At 35.6% G+C, this 12,057-nt stretch overlaps 1 non-coding gene across 1 annotated transcript; it reads left to right on the top strand.

Annotated features, from left to right (window-relative positions):
• The first annotated feature begins 10,638 nt into the window (after positions 1 to 10,638).
• Positions 10,639 to 10,743, top strand: LOC140530511 (U6 spliceosomal RNA). The gene has a single exon (XR_011975949.1). It is a non-coding gene; the product is annotated as a U6 spliceosomal RNA (small nuclear RNA).
• Positions 10,744 to 12,057: the final 1,314 nt, after the last annotated feature.

A 12,057-nucleotide genomic window follows, 5' to 3' on the forward strand; every position in this document is an offset into this window, starting at 1 on the left:
ACACTTGAACGCCCTCTATTTCATTGAAATTTCATTTTTCCCCTTGTCTTATATTCAGTTTTGCTGAATAGGTGATTCTTTGTTTTAATCCTAGCTTCTTTGACCTCTGGAATATCATATTCCAAGTCCTTCAATCCCTTAGTGTAGAAGCTGATAAATCTTATGTTATGTTGAATACATTTCAACAATACTCAAACCACTTCTTTCTGGCTTCTTGTAATATTTTCTACATGACTTGGGAATTCTGGGATTTGCCTATAGTATTCCTAGGAGTTTTCCTTTTGGGATCCCTTTTAAGAGGTGATCAATGAATTCTTTCTATTTCCATTTTACTCACTGATTCTTAGAATATCAGGGCAGTCTTCCTTGATAATTGTTTGGAAATTGATGTGTATATGTTTTTTTTTTGATCATGACTTTAAAATAGTTTATAACTTTCAAATTATCTCTCCTGAATCCATTTTCCAGGTCAGTGATTTTTCCCACTCACATTTTTCCCATGAGGTATTTCACAGTCTTCTTTTCTTCATTCTTTTGGTTTTGTTTCATAATTTCTTGATTTTTCACAAAGTCATTAGCTTCCACTTGCTCCATTCTAATGTTTTTAAGGAATTATTTTCTTACGTAAGTTTTTGGGCCTCCTTTTCCCTTTGGACAATTTAGCTTTTAAGGCATTCTTCTTCTCATAGACTTTTTTGGATGTATTTTGCCATTGGGTTAGTCTAATGACAAAGGTGTTATTTTCTTCAGTATTTTTTTAATATCCTTTAGCTAGCTGTTGACTTGTTTTTCATGATTTTCTCTCATCACTCTCATTTTTCTTTCAAATTTTTCCTCTACCTCTCTATTGTCAAAATCCTTTTTGAGCTCTTCCTTGGCCTGCTACCAATTCATATTTTTCTTGTAGTGTTTGAATGTAGGATATTTGACTTTGTTGTCTTCTTCTGGGTGTATGTTTTTTTCTTCCTTGTTACTGAGGCTGTAAATAAATACCTTTTCACCAAGTAAGTTAAATTCTATAGTCTGTTTTTTCCATTTTGCTCATTTGCCAGCCAATTACTTGACTTTTGATCACTTTGCTAAGTGGAGGGTGTACTTTCCCAAGCTTCAGGGGTTTTGTGCTGCTGTTTGCAGATATGTTTCTAGTAACCTGTCAATTTTCAGTTCTTCCAAAGTGGTATGACAAAAGCAGAGGTGTTTAGTCCTCTCATAGCCTGTGCTCTCATATGTCAGCAACTACAAGTACTCTTTTCTGCCTTGAAACTGTGAGGATTCACTCTCCACTGCTACCACAAGCTCCACTATGCCAATGCTCCTTCTTGCCCCAAGACCACCCAAGACTGAGATCCAGACCAGCCTTCTCCATTTCCCCACCTTCAATAGGCTAGAAGCTGTCACCCCAGTAGCACTTGCTGCTGCTGCCCTGGGGCTGGGACTGGAACTCGACCTGTACCAGCTTCTCTCTCACTCAAGTGAGCAATCTTTCCCACTCACATTTGAAGCTCTCTTTGGCACGTGTGGGTTAAAAAGTCTGGAAACCACTGCAGCTGCCAGTGATTCAGTCCCAAAAAGGCTGTTTCAACCCATCTGTCCCAGCCCAGTACAAACTGTACTGGGCTCTGCTCCCAGACCAGTGTAATAGACCCTTCCTGTCAACCTTCCAGATTGGCCTGGGTTGGAAAATTGCTTCAGCCTGTCATGTTGTGGCTTCTGCTGCTTTAGAACTTGTTTAGAGTCATTTGTACAGGTACTTTGAGGTGTTTGGGGGAGAGCTCTAGCAAGTCCCTGCTTCCACTCTACTGTCTTGGCTCCTCCACTGATTTTTTTTTCTTTTCTTACTTTGAATTTAACTTTCAATCTTTAAGTTTGTAATGTTTCTTTTTCTTTTCTTATTGTGTTTTTGTTTTATTGTTTAAATTTAAAATAGCAAAAGAAATTTTAAAAAGAAAGAAATCATAGAAGAATAACTGGGGATAACTGAATGAGGTAAGAAAAGTAGAGAAAAAAAGTGTTAAATACAAAAATAAATTCTTAAAAATCAGAATTCCCAACTGGTAAAAAGAAGTGTTAAACCTCACTGAAGAAAAATCACTCCTTAAAAATTAAAACTGGTCAAGTAGAAACTAATGACTCAACGAGATATCCAAAAATAATAAAACTAAGTCAAAAGACTAAAATAGAAGAAAATGTGAAATATGTCAAGCAAAAAATAACTGACGTGGAAAATAGATTAAGAGATAACTTAAAAATTATTGGTAAACCTGAAGACAATGATAAAAAGATTCTAGATATCATATTTTAACAAATCATAGAGAAAAATTCCCCAACTATTTTAGAACCACATGGCAAAAGAGAAACCAAAAGAATTTCTCAACCATTTTCTGAATGAAATCCTCAAATTAAAATCTCCAAAATGCTATAGTTAAATTCCAAAGCTCCCAGATCAAGATGCAAGCACTGAGTTCTGCTAGAAAGAAACTGTCCAATTACTGCAGGGCCACAATCAGAATCATATAATATTTTGTAGATACCATATTAAAGAAACAGAGGCCAGGGAGGATCTGGAGGTGAGGTGGGGGTGGAAAGGACACTCAGAAGTCAAGTCACTGGCTGGGAAAATGCCCAGAAAAGGAAAAAAAAATAAGACCATAGAAGGTTACTTTCTTGGTGAACAGGCATTTCCTCCCTTCCTTTCTGATGAGGAAGAACAATGCTTACCATCAGGCAAAGACACAGAAGTCAAGGCTTCTGTATCCCAGCCCACTCAATGGGCTCAGGCCATGGAAGAGCTCAAAAAGGATTTTGAAAATCAAATTAGAGAAGTGAAGGAAAAACTGGGAAGAGAACTGAGTGACATGCAAGCAAAGCATGAAAAACAAATAAACACCCTGCTAAAGGAGACCCCAAAAAAATGCTGAGGAAAATAACACCTTGAACAATAGGCTAACTCAACTGGCAAAAGAGGTTCAAAAAGCCAATGAGGAGAAGAATGCTTTCAAAAGCAGAATTAGCCAAATGGAAAAGGAAATTCAAAAGCTCACTGAAGAAAATAGTTCTTTCAAAATTAAAATGGTACAGAGGAGGCTAATGACTTTATGAGAAAGCAAGATATCACAGAACAAAGAGAGAAGAATGGAAAAATGGAAGATAATGTGAAATATCTCATTGGAAAAACAACAGACCTGGAAAATAGATCCAGGAGAGACAATTTAAAAGTTATGGGACTACCTGAAAGCCATGATCACAAAAAGAACCTAGACATCATCTTTCATGAAATTATCAAGGAAAACTGCCCTGAGATTCTAGAACCAGAGGGCAAAATAAGTATTCAAGGAATCCATAGATCACCACCTGAAAGAGATCCAAAAAGAGAAACTCCTAGGAACATTGTGGCCAAATTCCAGAGTTCCCAGGTCAAGGAGAAAATATTGCAAGCAGCTAGAAAGAAACAATTCAAGTATTGTGGAAATACAATCAGGATGACACAAGATCTAGCAGCTTCTACATTAAGGGATCGAAGGGCATGGAATAGGATATTCCAGAAGTCAAAGGAACTAGGACTAAAACCAAGAATCACCTACCCAGCGAAACTGAGTATAATACTTCAGGGGAAAAATTGGTCTTTCATTGAAATAGAGGACTTTCAAGCATTCTTGATGAAAAGACCAGAGCTGAAAAGAAAATCTGACTTTCAAACACAAGAATGAAGAGAAGCATGAAAAAGTAAATAGCAAAGAGAAGTCATAAGGGACTTTACTAAAGTTGAACTGTTTACATTCCTACATGGAAAGACAATATTTGTAACTCTTGAAACCATTCAGTACCTGGGTACTGGGTGGGATTACACACACACATGCACACGCACATGCACACACACATAGAGACAGAGTGCACAGAGTGAATTGAAGAGGATGGGATCATATCTTAAAAAAATGAAATCAAGCAGTGAGAGAGAAATATATTGGGAAGAGAAAGGGAGAAATGGAATGGGGCAAATTATCTCTCATAAAAGAGGCAAGCAAAAGACTCATTTTGGTATGAAAACCTATCTTACAATACAGGAAAGTGGGGGATAAGGGGATAAGCAGGGTGGGGGGGATGATGGAAGGGAGAGCATGGGGAGGAGGGGGCAATTTGAGGTCAACACTCATGGGGAGGGACAGGATCAAAGACAGAAGAGAAGTAATGGGGGACAGGATACGATGGAGGGAAATATAATTAGTTCTTACACAACACTACTATTATGGAAGTCATTTGCAAAACTACACAGATTTGGCCTATATTGAATTGCTTGCCATCCAAAGGGAAGGGGTGGGGAGGGAGGGATGAAGAGAAGTTGGAACTCAAAGTTTTAGGAAAAACTGTCGAGTACTGTTCTTGCCACTAGGAAATAAAAAATAAAGGTAAAGGGGTATAGGATGGAGATAAGGGCAGAGAGGGATGATAAAAGAGATGGCAGATTGGCAGACAGGGGCAATTAGAACGCTCGGAGTTTTGGGGTGGGGGGAGGGGACAAAAGGGGAGAAAATTTGGAACCCAAAATTTTGTGAAAATGAATGTTAAAAGTTAAATAAAAAAAAACCAAAAAAAAGAAAAGAAAATTAAAAAAAAGAAAGAAACAGAGGCCTTAGAATGTGATATTATGGAAGTGAAAGAAACTAGGAGTACAACCAAGTACAACATACATAGTAAAATTGAGTATGCATGTGCTGTTTTTCAGTTGTTTCTGCATTGTCTTACCGTTTGTGATCTCATTTGAGGTTTTCTTGCAAAGACACTGGCATATTTTTGCCATTTTCTTCTACATTACATTTTACAGATGAAGAAACTAAAGGAAACATAGTTACACTTGCCCAGGATCTCAAAGCTAGTCAGTGTCTGAGGCTAGATTTGAACTCAGGAAGTTGAGTCATCCTGACTCCAGGCCCAGCCCTGTGTCACCTTGCTACCCTTGTAGGGGGAAAATTATTATTTATTGAAATAGAGGGTATGAAGGCATTTCTGGTGAAATAATGACATGATTTGCACTTGACTTTGTTTTGAATGAGGAACAGCTGTACAAAGTCACCAGCCTCACTTATTCCTCCTGAGCCATCTGGATCAAGTGCCCAGATATTCATCAGGATAACTAGAAATGGTGTAGGATTCAATGGGAGACCTTGGCACCTCTAGACCAAGATCTATTCAGGTACTCCCTTAGGGTGAGGTAATGCCTATTCAGTGAATAGGCCTCTTTAAGAAGTAGTCAAAGGAGGGGAAGAGCCAAGGTGGTGGAATAGAAAGATGGAGATGTATAAGACCCGCCCCCTGCCATAACCTATAAAATATCTGTAAAAATAATGACTCTGAACAAATTCTAGAGCACCAGAATTTCTGTCAAAAAACAACAGAGTGAAAGAGATTTCTGCAGCAGATAGAAAGTTGAGGGTGATAAAAGGGAGGGTATTTTTTAAGGAAGAAAGTGGTCAGAAGTTAAAAAAAAAATTAAGAGGAGGGACAGGATTAAAAAAGAGGGACAGAAAGATAAAGAGAAGTGAATAATATGGAGGGAAATACACAGTTAGCAGTCATGATTGTGAATGGGATGAACAGAAGAGTATGGTAAAATGTATCAGAAGCCCAAATCCAACAATATATTGTTTAAAAGAAACACTTAAAATGGAAAAAACCAAACAGAGTGAAAATAAGGGACTGGAGGAGAATCCATTTTGCTTCAATTAAGTGAGAAAAGATAGGTGTAGCAATCATGATCAGTCAAGCAAAAGGAAAAATGTACTTAATTTAAAAATAAATGGAGAAACTACAATTATCCATAAAGTATCATATGTTATGAATTCGTATACCATAGCAAATTTAGTGGGATGTAGATAAACAGTACTCGTGAAAAAGTTCTACCTCTAAATGCTTACATAATAAAAGAGGAAGAACAGATGAAGAAATTAAGTACGCATTAAAAAAATAACTTAGAAAAAAATTAAAAATTCCAAATAAAATAGCCAAAACATAAATCCTCACAATCAAAGGAGAGAATGAAAGTAAGAAAAATAAATTGATAGATTTCTATAGGAGCTAGTGTAGTGAAAAAAAATCATTGACTAATTTGATTTTCAGAAAAAAAAGAAGCCTGTATCACACAGTCAGTAAGTTTCTAAGGCCAGATTTGAAGTCAGGTCTTCCTGAGTCCAGGCCTACCATTCTATTCACTGTGCCATCTACTGTATCCCATAATAATTATTTGTCAATTATTTGATGATTACTGTTCAGTTGTAAAATAAACAGATTCTCAATATTGATTACTTATGCCTTTTTAGTTCTTCTGTTTTTCACCTTTACTGTGTCTTCATTCTTTTTAGCATCAGTCACTTTTATAAAACTTCCCACTCTCTTATATTGGTCAGTTTAAAGCCTGAGATATAACTCTAGACATTTTTGCTTGTAATTTGTAGTATTCAGAACTAGTTTCATTTTTACCATTTACGTTTTTAGTGAGAAAATATAATGAATTCACCAATAGTTTATCCAAACCATCACATTCCCACAAAATTTCCTTTATGAAATAGGTTACATTAGTAATGCTTTTCCATGAAAGGTTGTCCTGTTTTAGCATTGATGATCAGTAATATAGTGATATAATTATGAGCTTGATATAGGCAGAATCTTGACCCATACAACTAGATGACAAGAATTATAGGTATATTATTACAGAGCTTGAATTGATTACTTTGTGATCACTCATTTTAGAAAGATATTTGGAGAAAAATCCACATCACCATTTGCTTAAATATATAATACAATCTTAAATAGAGATAAGATATTTACTTTTAAATGATCTTCCTACCAATGAGGAAATGATTTATATGACTTAAGATACAAACATAGGCTGAAACTATCAAGCTGGCTTTGAAATTTCTGTTCTCTCTAAATCATATCTTGTAGTAATGGGGATGAAATATAGACTTGCCAAAATTGGTTTATGTACCGATTGAAGAAATGATTGTTTAAAAAGGTCAAAAGCATCTCTGACACAGAGGTTGCAGTAGCTCATATTTCTGTTGGACTGAGACCAAACTAGAAACCTGGAAAATGTATGTTACCGAGACTTCCATTGTTTATCCATTTGCAAGTAATCTAGCTCAAGTGAACAAAGGATATTTAACAGCATAGTGTTACCTTGTGTACTTAGTGTGATCTTGTGTACTAACCTTGGTTTTACTGTTGTAGCACTCAGGGAATGTTAGTGACCAATGCTTGATTCTAAACATTAGTAAGGACTTACTATTGTTCATGCAAGGCAATCCAATTTTGGATCCCATGCATTTTGCTTATCTCCTATGACTGGAATTCTCTCCCTCCTCACCTCCACCTCCTACACCCTTCAATCCCCAGTTAAAACCCCACAATTTATAAGAAGTTTTTTTGATACCCCTTAATGGTAGCATCTTCCCTTTATTGATTACTTCCAATATATTTATTTATATTATATATTTATTATATATTATTTATATTATTTCTATATATAGTTATAAATATTATATATATTTACTTGTACATAGTTATTTTGATGTTGTCTCCACCTAGATGGTGACCAGCTTGAGAGCAGGAACTGTCTTTTGTTCTTTGTTCTTTTGGAGGGTGGGGTTATCTCCAGGACATAGAATTGTGCCTGACACATAGGGGCTTTATCAAATGCTTATTGACTGATCTATAAGATACTCACCATCAAATACTCATTTCCCCCTACTATAGATTTCAGGGAACAACAGTGGGCATTCTGGGAGGTAAGCACTAGACTCTGACTAACTCTCATAGAGAAAGATGCTGCTATTTGTTCTTTATAATTTATGTTTATAAGTTTCCAACATTTGTTTTATAACATTTTGAGTTCCATTTTTTTTCTCCCTTGCTATCCTACTCCCCTCAAGATGGAAAGCAATGTCATGTAGGCAATACACATATAATCATATTAAATATACTTCCAAATTAGTCATGTTATGAAAGAAGAATCAAAACAAAAAGGAAAAGCCATGAGAAAGAAAACAAAAGACAAAAAAAAAGTGAAAATATTATGCTTCTATCTGCATTCATACTCCATAGATCAGATATTTCTCAGAAATTGAATGCATTTTTTCTATGAGATTTTGGAATTGTCTTAGATCATTTATTGCTGAGAAGAGCCAAGTCTATCAAAGGTGGTCATCATGCGATGTTGCTGTTATTGTGTAAAACGCTTTTATGGTTTTCATCACTTTGCCCAGCATCACTTTGTACAAGTTTTTCCAGGTTTTTCTAAAAACCTCCTGTTCAGCATTTTTATAGCATAATAGTATTTCATTACATTCATATATCACAACTTGTTCAGCCATTCCCCAATTAATGGATATCCTCTCAATTTCTGATTCCTGGCAACCATAAAAAAAGATGCTGTGAATGTTATTTTATATGTGGGTCCTCTTCCTTTTTTTATGATCTCTTCAGGATACAGACCTAGGAGTGGTATAGCTACGTCAAAGGATATGCACAGTTTAATTCCCATTTTACTGATAAGGAAACTGAAGCTCAAAGTAGGGAAGTGACTACACCTGAATGTCATAAACACCAGTATGTGACAGAGCCTAGTTTTAAGACATCAAATCCAGTGCTGTTTTGATTATGTCACAGATCCAATAATTTTTAATTGAACTAAAAGAACTTGTTAGTAATGATTGTGAGTGCTAACAAATTAGATGGCCCTTAAATTTAGGAGGAATAGCTAATCATAAAATGCTCATTTTCTACTTCTCTTTGATGTACGTAATGCAAACAAACAAACAACAAGCAGATGGGAGGATCAACTTGTGTATATCTTAATAGCTGAAATTTCATATTCAGTGCAGCACATCTGAAGAGTAGAAGTGGAAATTAAAACCCACAAACAAATATCAGGATGAAAATAAGAAAAAAGAAATCAAGTTTCATGGAGCCACATCCATAAAAGAGATGGAAGAAAACAATCCGAATGAGTGAGCTGGTTGAATGGTAATTGTGACTGGGGAATGAATATATAAAATTCTGGATCCTGGATGACAACAGAGTACAAAATCTTTAATATGAAAGCATATGAACTGGGGGAGATATCACTAGAACAAAAATGAGCTGTGCTTCCGCTGCTGAAAGGCACAGCTGCAACATCTAAAGGATGAGTTACAGAACTTCCACAGCCAGAATATGGGAAAGACAGCCAAAACTGTTTCCAAAGACACAAGTCATTTACCACAATATTACAGGCCAGAGGCAAGCATTAAAAGTAGAAATATAAAGATATTCACAATCTCTTTGGAGACATAGGCTCATCATAAATAACGATAACCATAAGAGGAAGGATTAGTTGCTATCATTTTATAGTAAGTAAAGTTCCTTGCATCCATCATCTTATTAGTCTCAACATCTGTTATCTCATTTGATTTTGATCCCCTACATCAGGGGTGGGGAATCTGCTGCCAGCCTCAAGACCATATGTGGCCTTCTATTTCCTTGGGTGCAGTCTTTTGACTGAGTCCAAATTTTTACAGAAAAAAAATATTTTATTAAGAGGATTTGTTCTGTGAAGTTTGGAGGTAAAGGGCTGCATGTGAGGACCTAGAGAGTCAAATTTGGCCTTGAGGCTGCAGGTTCCACACCCCTTGCCTACATCAATCCAGTGAGGTAGGTACCATTGTATTATAGTCATATTATTCCAATAATATACATAAAGATTTCAAGGTACAGGAAACATCAGTGGCCTGTCAAAGGTCACATACTAGGAGAGGCAGAATTTGAGCTTTTTTAAACTCTTTAAGTAGAAAAGGCACTTGTTAGAACTTTTCCTTCTATATGGAATGACAATTTCCAACAAGTTTCTAGGAGATAGATTTAATTGGCAAGAAATTTCTGTCTCCTTTTCTTCCAAAGCATTCTTAGTCTAAACTTTTCTTCTGCTTCCTATATTTCTCAATTGTGCTCTTCCTCCTCCGCTTTCTCTTCTTCTTCCTTCTTCTTTTCTTCTCCTTCCTTCTCCTCCTCCTCCTCCTCCTCCTCCTTCTTCTTCTTCTTCTTCTTCTTCTTCTTCTTCTTCTTCTTCTTCTTCTTCTTCTTCTTCTTCTTCTTCTTCTACTACTACTACTACTTCTTCTCCTCCTTCTGCTACTCCTCCTCCTGCTCCTTCTTCTTCATCTTTTTCTTATCTTTTCCTCTTTCTCCTCCTCTTCCTTCTCTTTCTTCTTCTCCTCTTCCTTCTCCTTCTCCTTCTCTTTCTTGTTCTTCTTCTTGTTCTTGTTCTTCTTCTTCTTGTCTTTATTCTTCAGCAGACATGGGCAAATGAAAAGAGCACCTCAGGACCCTATGAAATTGTAACTGAGGGTTTGTGAGGCTGCAGTATCAGGGCATATGGGGATGCATGTACTGATAAGCTTTAGGGAAATATTTTTGGCTGAGTGTTGTCAGAATATCCCAAAATTTATGGATACTTCTTGCTCTTTGGAGGTAACTAACATATTAAATTAAGAGATAATAGTAACAACCACCATATCTTTTGAAACCTTGGAATAGTTGTCAAAAGGTTGGCAGGCATAGGTCTTGTTTTGACTTATACAGAGAAAAATAAGATAAAATTGAAATGAAAGAGTGCTTGCTTCAACAGCACATATACTAAAATTGGAACGATAGAGAAGATTAGCATGGCCCCTGCACAAGGATGACAAGCAAATTCGTGAAGCGTTCCATATTTTTGTGAAAATGAATGTTAAAAGTTAAATAAATAAATAAAAAGAAATGAAAGAGAAAAAGAAGAGTAAAATTATTTTGATGAAAATATAAAATAAACACTGGAGTACAATGCAATAAGGTTTAAGAATATTTCAAAGGGGGCAAATATTACTGATCTATCTATATCTATCTATATCTGTGAAAGTATATGTATGTATGTATGTATGTGTGTATGTATGTATATATATGTGTGTGAGTGTATAATATATATTACATACACAGATATGTATGTATATATGTGTGTATATGTACTTCTGTGATAAGTTTAACTGATAACTTAAAATTATTGGACTATTTTAATTCAGTAAAAATTGCCCATATATGGAAAATACTGCAATAAAAAATGTTTCAAAAGAAGTTAATGAAACTCATTGCTTTCCTTAGCATTAATCCTTTCATCCCAACAACTGTATTTTAATTGGCATTTTCCTTAGGTCATGGGGCTTTTACTTAGTTAATACTAAATACTTCCATGAAACTATGTTTTTATAATTATGGGTGCTCTTTCCAAAGATGCACTCACAACATAATATCCCTTCTCATGGGGATACCATAGATTGGTAGAGTGTTGTACGTGGAGCTTGGATTTTTGGTTTCGCAGCCAACTTTTGGTGCTTACTAGCTGTATAACTTTGGACAAATCAATTAAACTCTATGAGCTTCAGACACCTGTATAAGACCAGCTACTATAACAGAGAAAAATTTTGGTCTATGTTATTATATGAAGTAACTACTTTGAAAAAAATCACAAATTTCTTGTGTGTTGATACTTAGTTGTTAACACACCATGGCAAGACTATTTTGATATTTAAAAAGAATAGAACCAAGTTGTGATGTTGTTCTATAATCATCCAGATTAATTATCCATATTCACCCTCCCACCCTTAGGCATTTGATGTCCAGTTATGTCATAACCAAAACAGTACTGAGCACAGAAAGTAGGGGTAATACATGTTGAATGTTGTGATTCTACCTTTAGCTCTGTACTTAGGAAATCTGAAAAGAAGGCATGACCAGAAGAAAAACGCTATAAACATCTCCTCACAACAACAAAAAAATAATAATCTCTCCTTATGTGCCAGAGTTGAAATGTCCTATGGCTCATGTGATTCTCACAGGTAACTAGTACACTACAACTTACTTTAAAAAAAATTTAAAAAGCTTCAGTTAATAGAAGAATAAGGGAATCCAAAAGGGAAATCTGAAAGCTAAAAGGTGTTTCATGTCATGGATTAGTTTACTGACCAAAAATGAGATCTTAATCAACTGTACATTTCA

The sequence above is a fragment of the Notamacropus eugenii genome, chromosome 2 (genome assembly GCF_028372415.1).
Source record: "Notamacropus eugenii isolate mMacEug1 chromosome 2, mMacEug1.pri_v2, whole genome shotgun sequence".
In the NCBI taxonomy this organism is placed as follows: Eukaryota; Metazoa; Chordata; class Mammalia; order Diprotodontia; family Macropodidae; genus Notamacropus; species Notamacropus eugenii.